The 12,835-nt window shown below is 45.0% G+C and overlaps 1 pseudogene; it reads left to right on the top strand.

Annotated features, from left to right (window-relative positions):
• The first annotated feature begins 1,134 nt into the window (after positions 1-1,134).
• Positions 1,135-12,835, top strand: part of LOC148145142 (uncharacterized) — a 45,271-nt pseudogene continuing 33,570 nt past the window's right edge.

A 12,835-nucleotide genomic window follows, 5' to 3' on the forward strand; every position in this document is an offset into this window, starting at 1 on the left:
CAACTTTTTCGCATTGAGAGTGGTGTGTGTATGGAATGAGCTGCAGAGGAAGTGGTGGAGGCTGGTCCAATTACAGCATTTAAAGGGCATCTGGATGGGTATATGAATAGGAAGGGTTCAGAGGGATGTGGGCCAAGGGCTGGCAAATGAGATGAGATTAGGTTAGGCTATCTGGTCAGCGTGGGCGAGTTGGACCAAAGGGTGTGTTTCCCTGCTGTCCATCTCTATGAGTCTATGACTATACTACTCGACGACTCTATGTTGTTAAACTTAAAAGGGTGCAGAAAAGATTTGCAAAGGTGTTGCCAGGACTGGAAGGTTTGAATTATCCGGTCAATCATGGAGCCTTAGAGATGAATAGCATGGAAACACACCCTTCGGTCAACTCGTCCATGCCGACCAGATATCTTAATTTAACCTAGCCCCAATTGCCAGCGCTTCACCCATATCCCTCTAAACCCTTCCTATACATACACCCATCCAGATGCCTTTTAAATGTTGTCATTGGACCAGCCTCCACCCCTTCCGCTAGCAATTCATTCCATACATGCACCACACACTACATGAAAAAGTTGTTCCTTAAGTCTCTTTTAAATCTTTCCCCTCTCACTTAAACCTATACCTTCTAGTTCTGGACTCCCCCACTCTCGGGAGAAGACCTTGTCTATTTACCCTATCCATGCCCCTCATGCTTTTATAAACCTCGACAAGATCACCCTTCAGCCTCCGACGCTCCAGGGAAGGCTGAATAGGCTGGGGCTATTTTCCCTGGAGTTTCAGAATTTGAGGAGGTTTATAAAATCATGAGGGGCACAGATAATTAAATAAGCAAGGTTTTTTCCCCAAGGTGGGGAGTCCAAAATTCGAGAGCATAGATTTGAGGTGGAAGGGCAAAGATTTAAATAGGAGCTGTTTTCATGCAAGGGTGGTGCATGTATGGATTGCGCTGCCAGCAAAGGTGGTGGAGGCTGCTCCAATGACAACATTTAAAAAGGATTCTGGATGGGTGTATGAAGAGGAATGGTTTGGAGGGATATGGGCTAAAAGCTAATAAGTGGGACTAGATCAGTTTATGATATGTGTTCGGCATGGACGAGTTGGATCAAAGCATTTGTTTCAGTGCTGTATGACTCCATGCTGTGTGACACACCGGGACGTGCCATCGTGTCGGGCAATGGGACCCTATGTGAGAATTTCTCCGGCTATATGGAAGGCATCTTGAAACCTATTGTACAGGGGATCCCCAGCTTCTGTCGCAACACTACGGATTTCTTACAGAAACTCAACACCCACGGACCAGTCGAACCGGGAACATTCCTCGTCACAATGGATGTTTCTGCACTCTACACCAGCATCCCCTGCAATGATGGCATCGTGGCAACAGCCTCAGTACTCAACACCAACAACTGCCAGTCTCCAAACACCATCCTACAACTCATTCGCTTTATCCTTGATCACAACGTTTTCACCTTTGACAACCAATTCTTCATCCAGACACACGGAACAGCCATGGGGACCAAATTTGCACCTCAATATGCCAACATTTTTATGCACAGGTTCGAACAAGATTTCTTCTCTATGCAGGATCTCCAACCAACATTGTACACCAGGTACACTGACGACATTTTCTTCCTCTGGACCCATGGCGAGGAGTCACTGATAAAACTACACAGTGACATCAACAAGTTTCATCCCACCATCAAACTCACCATGGACTACTCTCGACTATCTGTCTCATTCTTGGACACATGCATCTCCATCAAGGATGGACACCTCAGCACCACACTCTACCGCAAACCCACAGACAGCCTCACAATGCTACACTTCTCCAGCTTCTGCCCAAAACATATTAAAACAGCCATTCCCTATGGACAAGCCCTACGCATATACCAGATCTGCTCAGATGAGGAGGAACATGACAGACACCTGGAAGTACTCAAGGATGCCCTCACAAGAATGGGGTACGATGCTCAACTTATCGACCGCCAGTTCCGACGTGCCACAGCAAGGAACCGTAATGACCTCCTCAGGAGACAGACACGGGCTGTAACTAACAGGGTACCCTTCGTTATTCAGTATTTCCCAGGAGCTGAAAACTTACACCATGTTCTTCTAAGCCTGCAACACATTACCAATGAGGATGGGCACCTCACCAAGACCTTCCCCACACCTCCACTATTTGCCTTTAAACAACTGCCAAACCTCAGCAGATCATTGTTCGTAGCAAACTGCCCGGTTCTCAGGACAACTCCATACAACCCTGTCACGGTAGGTGCTGCAAGACGTGTCAGAGTGTGAACATAGATACCACTATTTCGCGTGGGAACACCTCCCACCTTGTACGTGGCAGGTACTCATGTGACTCAGCCAACGTTGTCTATCTTATACGTTGCAGGCAAGGATGCCCTGAGGCATGGTACATTGGGGAAACCGAGCAAAGGCTACAGCAACGGATGAATGGGCACCGCACAACAATCGACAGACAGGAGGGTTCCCTCCCAGTTGGGGAACACTTCAGTGGTCCAGGATATTCGACCTTGGACCTTCGGGTGACCATCCTCCAAGGTGGACTTCGGGACAGGCAGCAGAGAAAAGTGGCCGAGCAGAGGCTGATAGCTAAGTTCGGTACCCATAGGGAGGGCCTCAACCGCGACCTTGGGTTCATGTCACATTACAGGTGACCACCATTGCACTATACACACACAGATACTCCTACACACACACACTCTCACACACACACAGGCACTCCTATACACACATACACACGGACACACATACACACAGACGTGCACACAGACACCCACACACACACTTACAGACATACACACTCCCACACTCACACATGCACCCCTTCACAGACTTAAGACACTCTGCACTCACTACACACACACACACACTTTCTCACACTCACAACCCCCACCCCAGACAGACACACACACACAGACTGACAAAGACCCACATGCACACATATATTTTGTGGGGTGAATTTGTACTTGCAGGGTTACATTGTACTTTGCTGAAAATGTGTTGCTGGAAAAGCGCAGCAGGTCAGGCAGCATCCAAGGAGCAGGAGAATCGACGTTTCGGGCATGAGCCCTTCTTCAGGAATGAGGAAAGTGTGTCCAGCAGGCTAAGATAAAAGGTAGGGAGGAGGGTCTTGGGGGAGGGGCGTTGGAAATGCGATAGGTGGAAGGAGGTCAAGGTGAGGGTGATAGGCCGGAGTGGGGGTGGGGGCGGAGAGGTCAGGAAGAAGATTGCAGGTTAAGAAGGTGGTGCTGAGTTCGAGGGATTTGACTGAGACAAGGTGGGGGGAGGGGAAATGAGGAAACTGGAGAAATCTGAGTTCATCCCTTGTGGTTGGAGGGTTCCTCGGTGGAAGATGAGGCGCTCTTCCTCCAACCGTCGTGTTGCTATGGTCTGGCGATGGAGGAGTCCAAGGACCTGCATGTCCTTGGTGGAATGGGCGGGGGAGTTGAAGTGTTGAGCCAAGGGGTGGTTGGGTTGGTGGGTCCGGGTGTCCCAGAGGTGTTCTCTGAAACGTTCCGCAAGTAGGCGGCCTGTCTCCCCAATATAGAGGAGGCCAAATCGGCTGCAGCGGATGCAATAAATGATGTGTGTGGAGGTGCAGGTGAATTTGTGGCAGATATGGAAGGATCACTTGGGGCCTTGGAGGGAAGTAAGGGGGGAGGTGTGGGCGCAAGTTTTGCATTTCTTGCAGTTGCAGGGAAAGGTGCCGGGAGTGGAGGTTGGGTTGGTGGGGGGTGTGGACCTGATGAGGGAGTCACGGAGGGAGTGGTCTTTTTGGAACGCTGATAGGGGAGGGGAGGGAAATATATCCCTGGTGGTGGGGTCCGTTTGGAGGTGGCAGAAATGACGGCGGATGATACGTTGTACATGGAGGTTGGTGGGGTGGTAGGTGAGGACCAGTGGGGTTCTGTCCTGGTGGCGGTTGGAGGGGCGGGGCTCAAGGGCGGAGGAGCGGGAAGTGGAGGAGATGCGGTGGAGGGCATCGTCGATCACTTCTGGGGGGAAATTGCGGTCTTTGAAGAAGGAGGCTAGCTGGGTTGTACGGTATTGGAACTTGTCCTCCTGGGAGCAAATGTGGCGGAGATGAAGGAATTGGGAATATGGGATGGCGTTTTTACAGGGGGCAGGGTGGGAGGAGGTGTAGTCCAGGTAGCTGTGGGAGTACATTGTACATTGTACAAAGTACATTGTACTTTGCTCAAAAACTGCATGCATTCATGTAGAACTCCGTTATCTCACGTTTTAGATTAGAATCAATCTAAACATCATGGCATAGACAGAGAACACAGGGGGCTAACACCTTCAACATATTGTCTAGCTATCACCATTGTTAACAGCTAACCCGAGAATGCAACTTTTAAAAAAAGGTTTTGTGATTTACACATGAAAGAAGTGAAACTATCACTGTATTCTAACAGATGAAAGGCTTAACAGACAATCAATTTTTCAATGTATAATTTCAGTTACATCACACTGTAAATTTTTGCTATAAATTCTGTGTTACGATCGAGCCCTCCACAATCACCTGATGGAGTGATGCTCTGAAAGCTAGTGTGCTTCCAATTAAACCTGTTGGACTATAACCTGGTGTTGTGTGATTTTTAACAACGTATGACTCCATGACTCTGTAAATGTTTTTGTTTTACTGTCCACAAACAAGGATATAGCCATTTATCCAGGAACCAATCAAGAGATTGTTATTATGATAAGTACTCCTGACTGACAATGACTGGTGTCAATTGTAAGGCCAATTAAAAGTGTGTGCAGAATCTACACACATGCACTCACACACACACACATACACACACACACACACAAACATATACACATACACACAAATATACACACACACAAACACACACACACAGACACACATACAGACACACAGAGACACACACAGACAAAGAGACACAGATACACACACAAATATACACATACACAAATACATACATACACACACACATACATACACAGATACACTCACATATTCACATACACACACACATACACACACACACATACACACACTCACACACTCACACTCACACACACATACACATACACAAACATACACACATATACACACATACACACACAAATATACACACACAAACACAGACACACATACACACAGGCACACATACACACACAGGCATACACAGACACACACACATACATACACACACAAATATACACACATACACACAGACACACACAAATATACACGCACAAACACATACACACAGACACACACACATACACACATACATACACACAGACACACACACAAATATACACACACATACATACACACACACACACATACACCCACACACACATACACAGGCACTCACACACTCACACTCACATACACATACACAAATTCACACACACATTCACACATACACACACACACACTCACACACACAAATATACACACACAAACACTCACACCCACAAATATACACATACACATACTCATGCACACACATACACATACACACGCATACACCCACACAAACACCCACACACACATATACATTCACAATCACATACACACACACATTCACACACACACAAACACTCACACACACAAATATACACATACACGTACACATACACATACTCTCACACACATACACATACTCATACACACATACACATACACACACATACACCCACACAAACACCCACACACATACACTCACACACTCACACTCACATACACCCACACACATACACTCACACACAAACACTCACACACACAAATATACACATACACGTACACATACACATACTCACACACACAAATATACACATACACGTACACATACACATACTCACACACACAAATATACACATACACGTACACATACACATAGTCACACACACACACACACATATACACATACACACAAATTGCATTATCTGTGAAGGCATCAACAGGGAAGTTGTATAGAGCAGCTGCGACAATTGGGACATCAGAGAAAAATTTAGGAAAAGATAATATTTCTAATGACTTCACCTGTTGATCACATTTGAATTAAGTTGAAAGTTATGTCCCCCCACCAATTGACTGAACACCTCAGCCTTTGTGAATTGTTCTTCCAGTCTACCCAGCATTTATAGTCTAATGATAGGGTTTCCAAAGCTATTGAAAGAGTACTTATCATGATCTATCTCTTTATTTCTTGTTGGAGGTGGATAAATGACTTTTAATATTGGAAAAAAGTAAAACACTATCATTACGGTTGAGTTAAGTTACAATTCATTTGACCTTTCGTGACTGGAATTTCCAATTCATTTAATAAGAATGCATGATCAGTTTGATCTCTCAGCCTATTTGATGTCATCATTTGAGAATCCCAGTCTTATCTCTTGCCATCTCACACCTCACTGAGTATCACACTGGAAATCAAGCTTTACTATTATTGGTGTCAACAACAAAGTTAAAGATTCTATAGGAATTGAAGAATGTACCTGATTTTCTGACCCAGTTGACAGAAAGATGGACCAGGTTAATGCCATAGAGTCACAGAGTCATAGAGATGTACAGCATGGAAACAGACCCTATGGTCAAACCCGTCCATCCCAACCAGATTTCCCATCCCAATCTAGTCCCACCTGCCAGCACCCCATCCAGATCCCTCCAAACCCTTCCTATTCATACGCCCATCCAAATGCCTTTTAAGTGTTGCAATTGTACCAGCCTCCACCACTTCCTCTGGCAGCTTATTCCATACACGTACCACCCTGTGCATGTAAACGTTGCCCCTTAGGTCCTGTTTAAATCTTCCCCCTCACCTGAAAGCATTGCTCTCTAGTTCTGAGCTCCCTCACCCCTTGTCTATTTACCCTATCCATGCCTCTCATGATTTTATAAACCTCTGTAAGGTCACCCCTCAACCTCTGACGCTCCAGGGAAAACAGCCCCAGACTGTTCAGCCTCTCCCTATAGCTCAAAACCTCCAACTCTGACAACATCCTTGCAAATCTTTTCTGAACCCTTTCAAGTTTCACAATGTCCTTCTGATAGGAGGGAGACCAGAATTGCACACAATATTCCAAAAGTGGCCTAACCAATATCCTGTTTAGCCACAACATGACTTCCCAGCTCTTATACTCAATACTCAAGATGAGGCGTTCTTCCTCCAGGCATCTGGTGGTGAGGGAGCGGCGGTAGAGGAGGCCCAGCACCTCCATATCCTCGGCAGAGTGGGAGGGGGAGTTGAAATGTTGAGCCACGGGGCGATTTGGTTGATTGGTGCGGGTGTCTCGGAGATGTTCCCTAAAGCGCTCTGCTAGCAGGCGCCCAGTCTCCCCAATGTAGAGGAGACCGCATCGGGAGCAACGGATACAATAGATGATATTAGTGGATGTGCAGGTAAAACTTTGATGGATGTGGAAGGCTCCTTTAGGGCCTTGGATGGAGGTGAGGGAGGAGGTGTTGCAGGTAAAACTGGAGGAAGAACGCCTCATCTTCCGCCTCGGAACACTTCAACCCCAGGGCATCAATGTGGATTTCAACAGTTTCCTCATTTCCCCTTCCCCCACCTCATCCTAGTTTCTAACCTCCAGCAACTCGATCCCCTGACTTGTCCGGACTTGTCCGACCTGCCCAGCTCCTTTTCCACCTATCCACTCCACCCTCTCCTCCCTGACCTATTACCTTCATCTCCTTCCCCACTGACCTATTGTACTCTATGCTACTCTCTCCCCACCCCCACCCTCCTCTAGCTTATCTCTCCACGCTTCAGGCTCTCTGCCTTTATTCCTGATGAAGGGCTTTTGCCCGAAACGTCGATTTTGACTGTCCTCGGATGCTGCCTGAATTGCTGTGCTCTTCCAGCACCACTGATCTAGAATCTGGTTTCCAGCATCTGCAGTCATTGTTTTTACCATCGGATCAAGAGCCTGTTGTACTCACATCCACAAATGAATTTTTTAAAAAAGTATCCTTGGACAGCTAGAGGAAAGAGCTCTGCATTATATCTACACTTTTCCACACCTCTGCTTTGACCTGTGGCACCTTTGTGGATTGTGAGGTGGAATGCTAGATTTAAAGCTGCCTTGATAATTAGGTAAATAACTGGATTATCCACCAGGCAGGGACTGGTTTTAATTTTAGGCAGGGCCCCTTATAATGTGTGTTATAAAGAGCTCTACAGAGTGATAAAGAAAAGTAAGATAAATTATGAGAAAAAATTAGTTCAGAATATAAAGGCAATCACAAAAGTTTATATAAATATATAAAATGAAAAAGAGTGGCTAAAGTAAACATTGGTCATTTAGAGGATGAGAAGGGGCATTTAGTTATGGGAATACAATGAAATGGCCAAGGCATTCAACAGGTAATTTTTGTCAGTCTTCACAGTAGAGGACACTAATAACATGCCAGTAAGTGACAAAGAGACAAAGGTGAGTGATAACCTGGAAACAACCATTATTACAGAAGAGGTAGTGTTGGGTAAACTAATGGAGCTAAGGATAGACAAGTCTCCTGGTCCTGGTGGAATGCATCCCAGGGTGCTAAAAGAGATGGCGGGAGAAATAGCAAATGCACTTGTGGGAATTTTCCAAAATTCACTGGGCTCTGGGGTAGTTCTAGCAAATTGGGAAACAGCAAATGTGATGCCACTGTTTAAAAAGGGAGGTAGATAAAATATGGCAAATTATAGACCAGTTAGCTTAATTTCTGTAGTGGGGAAAATGTCTATTATCAAGGTATTTAGATAGAAATTGTCCCATTGAGCAGACGCAGCATGGGTTCATGAAGGGCAGGTCATGCACAACTAATCTTTTCGAATTCTATAAAGACATTATGAACATGGTTGGATGACAGAGACCCAGTGGATTTTGTGCATTAAGATTTCCAAAAGGCATTCGACAAGGTGCTGCACAAAAAACTGTTGCATAAGATGAATATACAAGGTATTGCAGGCAATGTATTAGCATGGATAGAGGATTGGTTAACTAACAGGAAGCAAAGAGTGGGGATAAATGAGTGCTATTCTGGTTGGTAATCAGTGACCAGTGGTGTGCCTCAGAGATTAGTATTGGGACCAGAATTATTCACAACTTACATGGATGATTTGGAGTTGGGGACCACATGTAGTGTGTCAAAGTTTGCGGATGTCACTAAGATGAATGGTAGAACAAAGTGTGCAGAGGATTATGAAACGTTGCAAGGAGACGTAGATAGCTTAAGTGAGCGGGAAAAAATCTGACAGATGGAGTATAATGTTAATAAATGGGAAGTCATCCAATTTGGTCAGAGTAACAGTAAAAAGGACTATTACTTGAATGGTAACAGCATGCTGCTGTCCTTGTACATGAATCACAGAAGGTTGGTCTACAGGTGCAACTGGTAATTACAAAGGCAAATGGAATTTTGTCCTTCATTGATAAAGGAATTGAGTTTAAAAGCAGGGTGGTTAAGTTACAGCTGTACAGAGTGCTGGTGAGGCCACACCTGGAGTACTACATGCAGTTTTGGTCTCCTTACTTGAGAAGGGGTGTACTGGCACTGGAGGGGGTGCAGAGGAGGTTCACTAGGTTGATGGTGTTGGCTTATGAGGGGAGACTGGGATTATATTCATTGGAATTGACAAGAATGTGGGGAGGGAATCTTACAGAAACATATAAAATTATGAAGGAAATAGATAAGATAGAAGTAGAGAGGATGTTTCCACTGGCAGGTGAAACTAAGACAAAAGGGGATAGTCTCAAGATTAGAGGGAGCAAATTTAGGACTGAATTGAGAAGGAACTTCTACACTCTGAGGGTTGTGAATCTATGGAATTCTCTGCCCAGTGAAGTAGTTGAAGTTTCCTCAGTAAATGTTTTTAAGGCTAAGATAGATAATTTTTTGAATAGTAAAGGAATTAAGGGATATGGTGAGAGGGTGGGTAAGTGGAGCTGAGCCCATGAAAAGATCAGCCATGATCTTATTGAATGGCGGAGCAGGCTCGACGGGCCGGACGGCCTACTCCTGCTCCTCGTTCTTATGCTCTTATGTCATACTTAGTGCCAGCCTCCATGCTAATCACAGCCCCCACAGCAAGCTCTGATGATCTGACACACTGGATTATATATATTACAGGCTGTATGTGTAAGTGTGTGGGTATCAGGAGATGGGCACAGTGTGTCTCATAGCTTAATCCGACTGGCATTACTTTAATGATCTTCTTTTCCTCTTTTCCAAAAAAGCAGAATGGGTTGGGGAGGGAGGGGGCAGGGGGTGGGGTTTGGGAAGGAGGCCATTCCCTTGGCAATACCCATCACACAGTAAATGCTCTTTCACTTTAATAAATTATTTAGGCTGCAGTAAAATACATGCTTCTGAAAAGTTGTATACATCTTGTGAGAGTTCTCTTGACTTCTGCTTCAATCAATGGAAGCAAAAGCAGTCTCATTATCCCACTGTTTAAGCTGTAATTTATATTTATTAGAACTAAAACTCTGTTTCATGGCTTCATTTACACCTGGCTGTGAGTTGAGACTCAAAGCCACAGTAAATCCTCGCATAGATTTGCTGTTTTGATGGAATTGAATCATATTTTGAGCATGAGCAGTCTAGGCCAATGAATGTACGTTGACTGCAAGTGGATTTAGTTTGAAATGTTTAATTCTGGGGCTGGATGGGTTACTGAGAGGTGAATTGGAAAGGCATATTGCCAGCAACCTTAGCTTACAATTTAAGCCTCAAGATTAGGGGGAGCAGATTTCGGACTGAATTGAGAAGGAACTTCTTCACCCGGAGGGTTGTGAATCTACAGAATTCCCTGCCCAGTGAAGTAGTTGACGCTACTTCAACAAACATTTTTAACACTAAGGTCAATTTTTTTTTGAACAATAAAGGGATAAAGAGATACGGTGAGAGGGTGGGTAAGTGGATCTGAGTCCATGAAAAGATCAGCCATGATCTTGTTGAATGGCAGAGCGGGCTCGAAGGGTCAAATGGCCTACTCCTGCTCCTTGTTCTTATGTCCTTATGCCCTTAAAATAAATCTCTTTGTTTTAAAATTGAATGAAAGCCTTTCTATTCAATCTGTCAACAATCAATTAAATAAGTAGATCGTGCCAAATATACACTGGTTCCTGCAACAAACTCCCCTGGAGCATATTTCCGACTTTGTAACCTGTGAAATTGGGCTCTGTGATTTCACTGACGGTGGTCCTACAGTATCCCTGCAGCACTTTGAATCTGCACTGACCCTCTGAAGATCAAAAGGCTCATATTGGGCTAGAAGTTGGCAGCCATTTCTGGTGTGGCCGGGAAGAGTGTGAGTGTGAGTCTGCAGTTTGTCCTTGCAATGGTTGAAGAGGTGCTATGAGTTCTGACAGCCATTCCTACTGACCTGATACTTAGGCTGTGCATGTACAGAGGCTGCCAGTGCTGAATAGTCCTCAATGAAAATGCATTAAAGGAGGTGAGAAATCTTCAATATCAGTAGCATTATTTAAAGCATCATATCAACCAACTGGTTGGGAGCTGTGGCACTATTGTGGCATTGCCATCCATAGACCTGTCAGGTGTTCACATTTTAAAACAGTAAAGGAGCTCCAACACTCAGCATCATTCGGTCACCGATTTTCATCATACTGAGGAGACTGTACACATCTGATTGCTTTTCAATAAAGGCTTGCCTGGGACAAAGTCACAATCACAAGAAGATGGCATTTTGATCAGGGCACCATTTTGAATGCAGCTCCATTTGCCAGTTGGCTAGCATCAGCGACTGTTGCTTCTTTGTCTCGGCAGGCTTGATGGACTAGTCAAGCTTCACGTCTAACACTGCAAGTTCTAACCAACCCACAGATCAGGACTGTGACTTCTCGTGTGGAGGTGTCACTGCTGATGGCAAGGAGCTTGTGCAAAGAAACCATTTGGTTATGAAGGAGCTCAGTGGGTGAAGAAACGCAAATCTTGAAGGAAGTAGTTTAAATCACCAGGTACATGCCCAATATTTATATAGTTTATGTTTGTGAACACATGTGTTCCTCAGTTTTGGATGTTTATATTGTGCTCATGAGCAGAATTCCAGAGGGCTGGAGTGTTAATGAGTATTCACAACATTTTAAATAATTCAAAGCTAGAGTCCACCCACCTGAGGAGTCTGAGAGCTTAATAGCAAAGCGTTCAACCTCTGCTGGAAAGAATTCTTGCCTCTTGCCCAATTAATTTCCCTGCCCAGCTTTCTAAAGCTTCAGGTCAAAAGGTCATATGACACCAGGTTATAGGTCAACAGGTTTATTTGAAATCACAAGCTTTCAAAGCGCTGCGCCTTTGTCAGTTGAAGTCGAAGGTGAAAGGTGACGAAGGAACAATTCTCCAAAAGCTTGTGATTTCAAATAAACCCATTGGATTATAACCTGGTGTCATATTTCTTTTGACCTTGTCCACCCCAGTCCAACCTCGGCACATCCACATTATGGCTTCTAAAGCTACCCATGTTTATGGGTTCAAATGGCTACTTCCTCTGGAGTGGCATGGTGGCTCAGTTGTTAGCACTACTGTCTCCCAGGGACCTGGGTTCAATCCCAGCCTCGGGAGACAGTCTGCATAGGGTTTGTACATTCTCCCCGTGTCTGCGTGGGTTTCCTTTGGGTGCTCCAGTTTTCTCCCATAGTCCAGAGATGTGCAGATTAGGTGTATTGGCCATGCTAAATCACCGTTAGTGTCCAGGGATGCGTAGATTAAGTGCATTAGTCATGGGGAATGCTGGGATACAGGGATAGGATAGGGTAGTGGGGGGGCGGGTCTGTTAGGATGCTCTTCAGGGGAGTCAGTGTAGACTTGATGGGC

Source organism: Chiloscyllium plagiosum, unplaced genomic scaffold (assembly GCF_037043375.1).
Source record: "Chiloscyllium plagiosum isolate Xiang-an unplaced genomic scaffold, Cpla_swu_hap1 HiC_scaffold_26, whole genome shotgun sequence".
Classification (NCBI taxonomy): domain Eukaryota; kingdom Metazoa; phylum Chordata; class Chondrichthyes; order Orectolobiformes; family Hemiscylliidae; genus Chiloscyllium; species Chiloscyllium plagiosum.